Source organism: Haliaeetus albicilla, chromosome 2, assembly GCF_947461875.1.
Source record: "Haliaeetus albicilla chromosome 2, bHalAlb1.1, whole genome shotgun sequence".
In the NCBI taxonomy this organism is placed as follows: Eukaryota; Metazoa; Chordata; class Aves; order Accipitriformes; family Accipitridae; genus Haliaeetus; species Haliaeetus albicilla.
This window is the reverse complement of record NC_091484.1, coordinates 66999539-67013483: the sequence shown is the minus strand read 5'-3', so window position 1 is coordinate 67013483 and position 13945 is coordinate 66999539.

Below are 13945 nucleotides of genomic sequence, written 5' to 3'. Positions count from 1 at the left end.
ATTCGAAGAGTACTTGGGGGATTTCCAGTGGCTGTTATGTAGACAAGCAAACTCCAGAGGTAGAAAGTGTGCTTTTCCATCACGATTCATTGAATAATATATGTCTTCCTAGTAAAGAGTGAATGACAAGAGGCCTTGTTTTACTCCTCAAAAGTTCCTAAAGCCTTCCAAGAAGCTGACATGCATTTCTAGTTCTTGTTCTCAATACTGGTTTGGAGAGAAGAAATATCTGGCAGAGTATTTTTGTGCCCTCAGATTAGCTCCTCCTGTAGTGCCAATCTCTGGACAAAACACTCCAGGATATGTGAATTCCCAGAGGAAACTTATGTATATTGAAGGGTTGAAGCGTCAGGGGACAATCTCTGAGAAGTGATACCTCCCAACATTTAATGACAGTGATGCAAATCAACCCAACCCTTAATTCAGCACTGTGTCTAGAACCCTTAAATAAAGACCAAGTGAAAGGGAATAAACAAAACCTTTAAGCAGCAACAGGAAAAACACATCAAAGCCAGCTGGCTCATCCTTTATGAAAATAGCCTTGCAAATATGCTGGTCAAGTCAGTGAGGTGGAAAAAAAATAACAAGTGTACTTTCCTTTCTCCAGTTCTTTTAAGTGAACTATCACAAACATCCTCCAAACGTGGCCCTTTGCCCAATAAGAAATATAAGTAAGAGTAAACATGTACTTCTTTACTGCTAAATATTAAAAAATCCTTACTAGAACATACATCTGAGTCTAAGTAAGAGATTGCATGTAATTGTACTATAGTCAGAAGGAAAATTCCAATTCCGTGAATCGCAGCGAGTGTGTGGTACTTCAGTTAGCAGACAAGTCCAAACCAGGTCTTTCAGATATATTAAGAAATGAGTTTGCTCAAAGGCTGATGTTCATAAAACTGAGTTTTGGAATGTTAGTTCTTTTATTTTGCTAATTTGGTTAGTTCTGTTTGGGTTTTTTTTGGACAAGAATGGAAGTAAAGGACTGAAACAGCATAAGAAACTGATTTCTGCTGTATTTCTACTATTTAGCAATAAGTGATCTTGTAGGATTTCCCAGTTTCTAAGCCATAGGAGTATGAATATATTGGGATAACTAATTTAAAATAGAATTTTCTGGGACCTTGTTTGAAAACCCATAAAAGTCAATGGGAGTCTGTCCAATAATTTTAGTGGGAAAAATTCCTAATTATTCCAGGGAGATCAGGATTTGGCAGAAGCTATCAAAGGAGTGGAATTAAGTATAAAAAAGAATTATGCCCTACAAGCATACTATGATAATGTATACCAGAACTTACTATAAGACCTTTTTTTTTTTTTTTCCAAAGGGACTACATGTGATGTCTATGTCACCACAGATTTCTAATAGCTTCCCATCCAAGTGCTAGTGAATCCCGGGGTTGTTTAGTGTCTGAGATCCAAAGTGACTGCACTGAACCCATTCCAATGTCTATAGAGAGTAAGAATGTTTACCAAGAGTATAAAATAATAGAAGTAAACTGCTATTGATTTTTTTTTAGGAAAAAAACCCCAAACTTAGATATCTGGTCTCTGGAATCATAGTTAAACTGCAGTTACTTTCATAATGAACATTACATGTGGTGCAGCAGCTCGTAACAGTGAAATCTCATTTTTTTTAACACCTGTGAAATTCCGCTTGATGTCATTTGGAGAGCTGTGCTTCTTCAAATGAACTCAAGAATGAAAGTAAACTTCTAAGATTAGTTTTGTCGATAGGGAAGTTGGTTCTCAAATAAATTTCTTTTCATTAGCAGGCTTCCAATGTACTTGGACACTACCCTCTATATTACTTTGTAAAATAAAACGTGTGCCTGACATGCTGGCCATATCTGTAACAAATCCATAGTAAATAATTAGCATCAATGGTTAACAAAGCCAAGATATAGGCAATTTGGCATTCAGTTAAGGGTTTCTATGCTGAAGAAATATCCCTGGCTTAACTTACTGGAAATTAATTTCTCATCAACTTTGAAACACCATTCAGCCTTTAGTCAGTTAGAGATCTAATTTTAACCCTTGTAGAATATTATTTGTTTGACTGCCTCATTTTTTTCTGGTCTCCAAAAGACTGATTCACTGCAAGTACTTAGCTGGTGCTGATGCCTTTGTTGAGACACTCTCCCTCTCATCGCTGGCCCCACTGTTTTCTGGGCACAGGTTTGTCTTCTCCTGGAAATCTTGTTTTCCTCTTTTAGAGATGTCCTAACATATACCTTTTTTTTCTTCTTCTTTTTTTTTTTTTTTAATAATTCTTTCAGAAATATGACAATATCCTCAAATCAGTTTAGTTCTCAAGGACTGTAAAAAGTATAATTTCAAAAGACATTTGTCTGAACTAGGTGTGTGGGAACTAATTCAACCAATGCATTTTTTCAGTATTAATCTGGAACTGTACAGGGGTGTAAAATTGTAGTGGAGAATTGGTGCATATCAAAAATAGATGGGAAGTGTCCTTGTATTGTGACTAATGCTCTTTGACTTTTGCTTTCACACTTTGCTGCAGCTTTGATAGAAATCAACACGTTATTCCACTGAGTTTGGTGGGAATTAGTCTAAGTAAGTCATCAGTTACCCACCAATAACTTCCTCTGAATGTGGTATATAAAAAAACAGTTTCAGTCCTGTTAGTCAAATTTGTGTTTCCACAGAGTAAAAAACAAAATTCCAACCTATTCCCAAAGGACCAGGACTTGGCTCAGGCCATTACTAAGACTTCAGTACTAAGAACTTCAGTATAAACATGAATACAGCAGTAGAAGAGATAACAGCACATAATTTTAAAGTGTTTAACTGATTGACTCTCTGCAGACAGTTAAAACTAAATCTTCGCTCCCACTTTAACCAGGACTGATTATTTTCAAGTATAGTTGTCATAGTCTATGCCCCTGACATCTACCGTGGAGCTGTGGGCAGTGCCACTTCTACAGCTGCATAAATACTGGAGAAATGAAAGTGCAACACAAAAGAAATTAGACTATCTGGGGCCTTGTTTACAAGCTGTTAATCACTGAAGTGTAGGGACAGTTTTCCCCATTATATTTAGTTTAGAAATAACATGATTTTTCTAAAACTTTAATGAGCATCAGTTCTACATAAGAGAAATTGAGCACTCATTCTAGTGTCAAAACCCTAATTTCTCAGAAGGTTGTTTTTTTTTTTTTCCTCCTTCCTGGTCCACCTTGTTTATCTGTAGGTTACTATTGGAACGGAGGAAAATGTTTATACCCACATATGCAAAATGCAGCTGTTAAACTGAAAGATATTTAATGCAGTGCACTAAACTGTTAAATTAATCTGAAATAAGAGGGGGAAAGAAAAAAAAAAAGATTAGCCTGTCTGCCTTAAGGGCCACCCTCTGTAATGTTAAGACACAGGCCAGTTTCTTTTCAAGTAGGTTTTTTTCAACTTGTTGATGGATATTTATCATTGTCTTCAAAACTTTTCATTCTAAACAAGTTTTATTGGTATCCAAAATAGAGATGTTGGATGGGTGATTATGCAATGTCTTCATCAAATCACTATTTTATCAACAGCCAAGGCAATAAAAACATTTAACTGAAATTTTGTACAGTATTCCCCATGCATGTGTAACCCATATTAACGCATACACTAGCAACATAAACAGGAGTCGGCATGGTGACAAGTACCATTTATCTGGAATCATTTAAGGGAAAAGAAGACATTGTGGAAGGACAGACTATTCCTTACAGGCACAGCCAGAACTAGGACCTTACAGAATCTTCCCTAAATTCTCACAACTTGCATACAGTTGCTGTTACACATGTGTGCTGGCTGTACTGCTCAGACAATGTGGATTCAGAGGAAGGGCAGGATGTATCCTCTCTATTTGGGCCAATGTTCTGCTGGAGCAAAGACTGAGAAAAGTCTTCATCTTCCAGTGAACACCTGAGTCTAAAGTCAGAAAGAAGATAAAAAAGTTATTTGGTCCTCCTTATCTTGCTGTTCATTTTACATTCATGTGTTCATGGGGATATATGTGTTCTTAACAAAAAGACTCTTGCCTATTTACATATTTTTATCTCATTTTAGTTGTTTGCTATTGTCTCAAGAAATGGATTTCAGCCAGCATGAGTAACATTTTTCAATACACAAAATCATTGTGATTAGCACTGGGCAAATTAATCCTCCGAAATAGTTTAGCCATGCCTTTTTCTTTCTGCAAATTTTTCATGATTTTTTTTTTCCCTTTGTTTTGTTGTTTTTTTTTTTTTCATTACTTGCTGGAAGTTAGTTCTGCTTTGGTTTCATGACAATTTTTTTGACCATGGACTATTTCTTAGTATGCTGTACATATATATTACAACTCAAAGTGTTTAAAAGTCGTTATGACGAGTCACCAAAGTTAGCAAGTTGCCTTAAAAATCGTCAATAGTTTCCAGCATTATTACATTTGTGTTCCTTTAATTTACCTCTTGGTTTCTTGGCTTGAAACATTATGCTTAGATCATATTTTCCAGCTTTTCTTTCATATTAAAGCTAGTTTCAAATTCCCTATATTCAGACAAGTCTATCTGGGATTTTAAAATTTTACTTATTCTCCAATGAAATGAATGCTATTTATACATTGTCAGGCTTCCAATTTGTAGACAAAAGACTTTTTCCCCTGTTCATCTGTTGGGCAAAAAGTGCCCAAAAAGCAGAGTCCAGTGGACTTGAATTCTTCTCCCAGCTTGTTCTCAGTTTTGTTGTTCACTTTGTCTAGTAGTCAGTGAGCTTCTTCATGGAAAATGCTTGGTGATGCTTTAAAGAAAAACTGTCCTGGAAGAGATCTCAAAGGTCATCTAATTCATCCCCTACTCTCAGACAAGGCCAACATTCCTAAGAAATGTTTGCCTAACCTTTTCTTAAAACTGTCCTCTATGTGATAAACCAGATAATAAGTTGCAGTAGTTAACTTGCCTTAGAGTCAGATTCTCTTTTCCTTGATGTTCACTTTACCTCTCTCACTTCAACTTCTGCTTACCCTTTAACTTTGCATGTGTTGGGATTCTTTCTTCAAAAATGGCAACTGCAGTTCCTTTCCTCTTTCCTTCAGGTCAATTTTTGTAGAAGTTCGATCATTCTGCAGCACTCATCTGAACTTTCCTTGATTCTTAGCTTTGAATGCACTACTCAATACTGGACAAAATTCTTCAGCTGGAGCTTCTCCAATGCTTTGTAAAGGGACACAATTACTGATAGGTCCTACTTCTGTTTACACATGCCTATTGATATTTGCCTGTTATTGCACAAGCATAAATATTGCTTTTATTCTGTTTGTGGTCTTTTATATTCCTAGATTATTTCATGCAAAAATGTGATCTAAATCACTTCTTCATTCTAAATCTCTGCTGATGACTTCTCACTGAACTTTAGATCTTTGCATTCTTCCTTACGGAACCGCATTCTATTTCTTCTTTTCAGAACAATTCTCCAATCTGTTACTATAATTCTAATTCAGTACATTAACATGACACGAAACACTTTTAAATGAGTGAAATCTGTAATTTAAATGAGCAGAATTTTTTTTCTGTTATTCTAGTAATTAGTGAAAACAGAGCAGTACCCAATGCAGTGGTGACTCCAGAAGTCTACAAAAATGAGCCAATATTAGGTATTCTCTAAGTACAGTCTTCTAGCTGGTTTTGCCTGTACCTGACCATAAACCAAGTCAGCAAATTTTTAGCCTGATTTTGAGATGACCATATAGGACGTTTTAAGAACCTTCCTCTGGCTGAGATACATGAAAACTACAATTTCACCTTTGTCCACATGATTTGTCAGTTGACACGTGAAAGGATTTTGAACCGTTTATTCTTGAGAATCAGTGTTGGCTATTTCACATTTCATGCTATTTTCTAGGATAACTGCTTACAAATAATGTTAGTATTTTACCTAGTATTTTTCTGTAACTGAAAACAAACTGAATGCTCTGTAGTTGCACAGCTCCTTCTCGTCTTCCTCTTCTAAAGATACATATTACAATCCAGATTCCCATCAAAATACTTCAGTCATTTATCTATCGTACCCCAATTAGGAATCTTGACAAATTAGGCACCCTTGGAATCACTGCAGAGAGATAGATGATTTTTGTATATTTGGATTAAACACTAAAATAAGTGTAGACAATTAGCTAATTTAGATGTTTGCATTAAATGCTTAAAGTAAGAGACCAAAAAAAGCTTATGTTTATTCATGGAAACATCATCCATCCTCCATGAGTTCTTGATTCTTTATCAATATTTTAGAGGTTGCTTAGGTTACTTCTCTAATCAATCCAGAATGAATTTCACCAGACTCAGTTGATCTGAAGACACGCATCTGTTCTAGCTTAATTTTTTTACCCCTTACTTTTTATTGTTAAAATCAACTGAAACCATTTCAAATTTTACTGAAGCATGATGTAAAAATGACAAACTAAACACTACATCCTTCACATTATCTTCCATCGATAGCTTTCCTTACTGAGTAGTAAAGGAGGTCTCTTTCTTTTGTCATCTTTTCACTACACTATGCTCATTCTTTCTCATTATACTTTATAGCCTTTTCTAGTTCTATATTATTTTGTGGTTTGCTTTTCTCATTTTTGTCCCTTAGAGGCTTTCTCCTGCAGTTATCTGAAGTCATTTGACCTACTTTCTTATATGCTTCCTTCAATATTTGTGATCACTGAAAAGCTGATGATGTAGAAAAGTTAATCATTTGAAATATTTTTTAGCCTTCCTCCACATCAGGATGGAGGGTGCTCATACACTATTGATATAATTTCCTTCAGGAATTGCCTGAATTATAATAATGCTGAAATGCCACCAACAAAATATGAAATCAGATTAAATAAAAATCATGGAGGAGATTTTGATTGTGGTGATGTGTACCCTATGGAAGGATGGACAAATAACAGAATAAAGGATACAGTAAAACTCCAGAGCATCAAGGATTCATTTCAGGAAGGCTGCTTCCAGGCAAACTCAGACTTCTCACCATGAGTGGCCTCTATATATACTTAATAAATACTTCATTCCTAGTGTTCAGTCTGCTCAATCCATCCCTTGCTAATGAAACAGTTGTTTTTGAAAGCTCATCTATTTATATCCACCTGCTTTGCATGCACGAGCAGACGGTTTGATATAGAGAGATGAGAGAGACATAAATATAGATGTACATTGATCTCATTTTGACTGCAGTTACATTTGGTATTACTAGAGTAACTCTAAATCTAAAGATACATTAGTATAAAACAGTGTATTTGAAATCAGTTTCAGACATGTAGTGTTATGGTACTGACGTGTTTGTTCATCGTGCTGAATTTCCTCATAAATAGAGCATTAGGAATACAATATGCAATCTGGTAAAGACCAGTCATTTACAACATTTAGTATACTTAACTAAAAAATTCCTTTGGTATAAGGTTTTAGTATTGCTTCAAGACTTTCATGTCTATGTCCTTTAAAGGAGCTCAGGTGGTTAAGGATACTGTCATTCTTCTTAAGCTGTTTCTCTATGTATGACTTCAGACATAAAATATTACGATGTCCAAGGTATTATCTAATCCTTTGTCCTTCTTATATTACATGATCAAAGACAGTGTGATACCAATGATGAGAGTAACTTGAGCTCTGCTTTATTTCACTCAAGTAGAGAAAATGCCTTTAAAAATGTGTCTGGTTTCAAAGTCTGAGGAAGGTTGAGGTCAGTGTTTCTAAACTATCTTGGTTTGCAAGAAAAAAGAAATCTCCTCACTTGGCGTGAAATTATCATCTGGACCTTGACACTCGATCTTGACACAGAAATGAAGGGCTAAGTCTCCATTCAAAAATACATTTCTAAAGTCTGTGTTTGACATATTTTCAAGTTTTTAAAAGGAAGATATAAATCTACCCATCTGTCTAAAATCTTAAGCTTTATGGTGATAGATGTTTCCCAGACATTTGCAATTCTTTGGCCTATTTTAAGTAGAAAATCAGATCATCAGGTCTCTCTTAACCTTCAAATTTTTTAACGTAGTCTGAAAATTAGAAATAATAATGGTAAAGATTATGGTCAGACCTTTTCCATGGAATGGAATTGTGATATAGCACTGTGAAAAAAAAAAAATGCGAATGCAAATTCACAGACGGTTTGAACAGTGGCATAAACAATTCCAGGTGTAAGCCACTGAGTGACTGTAAGTGAGCAAAAGATGAGATTTGCACGCCACTGTTACCTTTTGGAGAAAAACTAGGAAATGTTTTATTTTTATTTAAGTGGGAAAAAAAAAGGAATTAACCAAATGGAAATAACCACGATAAAGTACACCAGGGCCTAAACCACAAAAGGAATAGCTCCCTCATTGCCACTTCAGGAACCTACGCCTAGCACTTCAGTCAGTCATCCAAAATACCTGAGTTCTGAACCATACCATCAAGATTACTTTACTGTATGTTGCATTTACACTGAGTTTTACATCAGGCAATCAGCAGATAAAAACAGGGAGGAAGGGGGGGAAGTGGGACGGACAAAAAACCCCAAACCCAAAGTGTCTGCCTAACAGCTAGTCTAGTTCACTCTTGGTTCACTCTTTCACTCTGGAAAAATCTCCTGCACTTGTGCATTCCCCAGTCCTACCAGGACAGTTGGAGGGTTCCTTCTCTTAGACGGTTCTATGCTCTGATAGCTAGGAAGATGAGGATTTAAACAGGCTCAGGTGGAAGAAGGATCATCCCAGCTGCCTTCTCGAAGAATGGACTATTTCCCCAAGGAAAGCAGCCGGAGCACCTTCTCCAGTCAGCTTTAGGCAGCACAACACTTCTCATTGCCAGAAACATGGCTCTGGTGAAGGCTGAGGTACTGGGAAGAACAGGAATGTCTGACCCCTAACTTGCCAGACCATCAGGGGGAAGAGGAGTTCAGGCTGACTCCTACACCAATTGTCCCTTCCCCAAGCCAGCATTCAGGGTGGTGCTTGGGGCGTCTGTGACACTTTCCAGAAGTGCCTGACTCTCTCTGGGCACCGTGTGTGGAGTGTCCTTTACCTAACCGTAGCTCTGTGTTGTGGAGAGGCCTCACCTAATCTGGTTGTCTGGCTCCCTCTATAGCCAACTGAGGCGGAGATGCTGCCAGAGGGTGGGTGGCTCATCCTTCCTCAGGTAGGGACAACTGGGGCTGGTGGATGAATCTCCTCTGGGCTGGTTATTCCTGGCTGAAGAGGAACCCTGCATCTTCAACTAAATCACTAACTTTTAGATAACTTAAATTATGTGAAATGTATTCCAGCCCAAACTTGCATATTCTAACAGGAGCTATTAATCTAATATAATATCTGAGTTGGATGTTCCCAGCTAAGCACTCCGAATCTCACTTTATCTGTTCTTAACCCAACAACACCAGTTAAAATGTCTCATAGTAATACTTTACTGACATCTGCCTGAGTTGTCAGATATATTACTTACATGTTGGATGAAAAAACTTAAAAATTGATACTCTTATTAGATTTATATTCGTGGAGTATCAGCTGTTTTTACTGGCAGAGTCAGTTAGCCCACTTGAATGCCAGACTTCTTCGAGTGTGAATCTATATGCTTTAATAAGCTCAGATTTGCTGCAGCATCCTTTGACAATATAGTTAAATGACCCACATTTCCCTGAGGATTTGTGTTATGTACCCCAAGTTCCAATTTTTCACATGTTCTTAATAAATTTGGCTGCAAATTCAACTCCAGTAAGCAGACTTGCCTTTCACCTTCAGCGTATTCCCTTTATTAAACTACATACATTCCAGACTTTATTTAAATGAAAACAAACAAACAAGCAAACTGTGTTTTTTAAGATATGTTTTGTATTCATGGGGTGTGCAAGGAAAACCATACCTGAAAAAAGTGCATGTTTTCACCTTCTTATGAACCCTTCAGAAAGCAGAAACACAATCACTTATTTATAAAGCCAGAGGAAATTTTTTTGTGGAACCTCAGAGTTAGAATGTGTTGCTCTGCAGTTAAGTGCAAAAATAATTATGTTAGGGACCTCAGGTTAGCTAAACAGGTTTTTTTCCTTGTTTATTTGTGTGTGTGAGTGAGAAGGAGGGAGTTACTATATATGGGATTTCTTGGTTATTTGTGATACAAAACAAATTATGTGAAAGTCAAAAGTATTATGTGCTTTCATGCCCATGGGATCAGGGCCACAAAACCAAGAAAACAGTGTGGTCTAGATCCAAGAATTTATTTAGGAGAATACAGCTGGCTTTGATGTCTAAATAGTTTGAATACCCAAACTTCTGAAGGGTTTGGGACGCTAAAATTAAAGTTTTATATCTACATATTTTTGATGATCTCTGACTTCCTTGACACCATCATCAGTCATCACTGATGTTGTTCACATACACTCTTAGAACAAGAAAAAAACAATTTTGTTTTATCCACATTTATAAAGGAGATGAGAATATCACCCTCCATCATAAGCAAATTAGAAACTTAAACAGAAAAGCATGGATACTAGTGTTACTGCTAATAAATTTATAACTTGGCCTAGTTAGAGGCTGGAATAATGCTGAGGGTAGTCTAATACTTTGCTGCTGTCATTTTTAGTTTTCAAGCTTCATTTCAAATAGAGTAAGGGCACTTGCTATTTAGACACTTACAAAAGGTTTGTTGAAGAGGTTGGCTATAATCTGAGTGGCTGAATCAATACATGGTTCACGTCAATTGCTCCTGCTTGGAAAGCAGCTCCTGGTTCCAGCAACAGGGTTTCCAGAAATACTTGGATCCTTCTTGAATCTGCAATAAATAATTTGTGGTTATTAGAGGAAACATCCCTTCCTTGTCCATTGTGTCATTCTATTGTGCAATGTGTCATTATCTGTTGAAAGTGGCCCCAAATATAAAGCCTTGACATAAACAAAAAAAGTATAGTAATGCAAAAGATGGTTCCTTTTACAGTTGCCTAAGGACACCATCGGTTTCTTCCTACATTTTGACAACAGATCACCATCTAACACTGGCAGTAGTGTTAGAACCAGAGTTCACATATGCATTGGCTCGATGGGGATGTTGATTTTCAAGTAAATAATACAAAAAGAACTGTTTAGGTTAGCAATTGGACACCTGAAAAAAAGATATTTAGAAAGCAAAATCACTTCTGAGGCATTATGGGAATGCTTTGAAAACAGAATTAAAGACAGTAACACTGAATCTTAATTTTTAACTACTGGTATCTAAAGAGATAATGACTAGCTTGCATAGGTGGATGGCTTACCAAGAAAGAGAAATCTTACATTTTCATGTAATTAAACTATGGAACATTTATAGCCTTAGCCAGTGTCAGCTGAGGCCTCTTGAAACAACATTTAATTAAAACACAAGATTTAATGTTAAAAACTGAGTATGTTCCTTTCACAGCTTTTTAATTACACTGGGAGGTAATGCCATTTGGCGACACATTGCAGTGCAGAAGAGCCAGATGATCAGACCCTTACGGGTCCAGTACATGTTGGTCAATTCAGATGCTTCAATAACTTTGTCATTTATGTTTATTCATGAGATGCATGGAACCACATCTTCTTAAGGTTTCTTTCCACAGAGACACCTGTACTCTTCCATTAGCTTTCTAGTCAACTTCAGCAAATGTAGTATTAATAACCAGTGAGTCATCTGTGTGGATGAACACATGCAGAGGAGAGAAAAAGGGAAGAGAAATAAAGCCACTGATCTTCATTCAGGTTCCTACTCCAGTCTTTCACTTCTTTTTTTTTTTGCTGATAAATGCATTGATACGATGCAGACAGGTGTAAGACAAGACATTTGACTGTGTGAATGAAGCTTCCCAACTATGTGATTACACTCCACAGATTCTCACATGGTAAAAACAAAAAATAGTATCTACAATTATTTGTACATTGGCATTGCCAACTCTGCTTACCACTGAAATGAATTACACCGAGGGCAAGATAGAGCAAAGGATGTGTATGTTTTTCATTAAGTCTCAGGGAGTCCAAATTTAGATGTGCCTTTTGTCACAAAAAAATAGGATCCATCACAACAGCTAATGATAAGCATGGTGGGGCTCATGGAAGAGCAGGATAAATACATTCCTGAAGTTTGTCCAGAATGAAGGAGGTCAATATATTAGGCCAGAATCACCACACTTAAATTTAAGGACCTTGATGTCCCTGATTTAGGACGGAAACACCATCTTCAGTCCCAGGTAAAATGAGCCATTTGTTGGGGTTGCTTATGCTGGTGTTCACACAGGGATGTCAGTTCAGGTCAGGCATATACTGCTGTAATGAATTTCCCAGTTGACTAGTCTTACCACCTTTGTGTTTGTATAATGGAGAGATTCCTACAGCTCAGGGACCTGACTCCTTTCAGGCACAAACTAAGCCAGAAGATGCTCTCCAGAGGGACTCCTCATGATTCCCAGATCCTAATGGGCTCATACCTTGCAGAACCAGACCAGAGGTAACTTGAACTGCAGCCCCAAAATGCAGGTAGTCTGGATTTTTAGGTCTCAGTACGAAGTGTTTTGTTCTCTATATCTGCTCTTGGTGTAGTGCTCTACTTGCTGGCGCATGTATGTCACCTCTCTGTGTCTGCGGGCTGAACAAGAAAAGCAGTTTTCTAATTAGAAATAAAGTCACTAAAGGAACTAGTTTCCTAATTTAAGATTCACAGTGAAGTACTTAGAACTAGAACTTAGAACTAGACTATAGTCATGTCACACTTCGAAGGAATCTGCAAAGTGTTGTAGTGATTTACCCAAATCAGAAAGGCCCTTGACTGTGTCTGGAAGCCCGTTTCTGTTGCCTGATGTATTATATTAGAGAGGGAGTATATTCTGAGCCTGACGCTGTTATGGCAAACGTTCCACATCCCTTATGTTATTGAGCTAGTTAGAATATGTTTGGATTGCCTGCGGAAGCTATAAATTGCTGCTGCAGTACTAATATGGACCAATTTCAGACTGGTATCTTCACCAGAGAAACTGTGAAGCAGAGAACAGATCTTACCTCTGTCACCCTTTAAATAGGGCCAATTACACTGATGCAAAATGATCTTTTGTTAGACTGTTCATAAATAAAATTTCAAAACAAAACAAAACAAAACACAAAATATTGACCTGTGTTGCTTGATCATTTGTTTAAATCTCTTCTTCTGGACCAATATACTAGCAATTCTGATATATTATTAAAATTAAATATTAGATTTATTTTAATGTAGTTTTATTCTCTTTGAAATGCATAACCCTTTTAATAATGTATTATGTGCTTAGGCCCTATTTGTGCAGTAAGACTTGTGAAAATGACACCTTTGGAGCATACACAGGTGAAAATGTATTTCACTGCCACCCTTAAAATAAATATAACCCAGACTTCTTCTCAAGAAACCCTTTAATTATGCATTACTTTTTATCTCATTATTTGTTTAAACATTCACAGTTTTTGCAGAGCTGACATTGAACTAGCAGTTTGTGTTTCTTTGTCCCGAAGGCATTGGTAATTCCAAAACACTTGGGAGATTTATGAACTGCAGTAGACAAGTTTTCTGAGTATCCTTCGAAGATCACACCAATTTATTAGCATGCCATTGTGACTTTTTAAAAATTAAGGACAAAATAATAAGTTTTCTCATCCATCTACTAAGACAGAAATTGCATTTTCATCATCTCTTGTAATGCTTTTTATGTCATATTCTTTTTATTGATCATAGACTAGAATTACATGGGAGGTTTCTTAGCAGGATTTATGAAATATTCAAATAGGATATCATAATCTGTTATAAAAATCTTTTCCCTTGCTTTCTTTGATTTACTGTTTTTAATGTATGCATGTTACTGTTGCTGGGCCCAATCCTCAGCTTATAAAACGTAGTCAATCAGTCAAAGCAATGCAATAGAGAGAAAGAAATAATATTTTTTTATGTACTGATGACCTAAACCCATTTTCTACCAT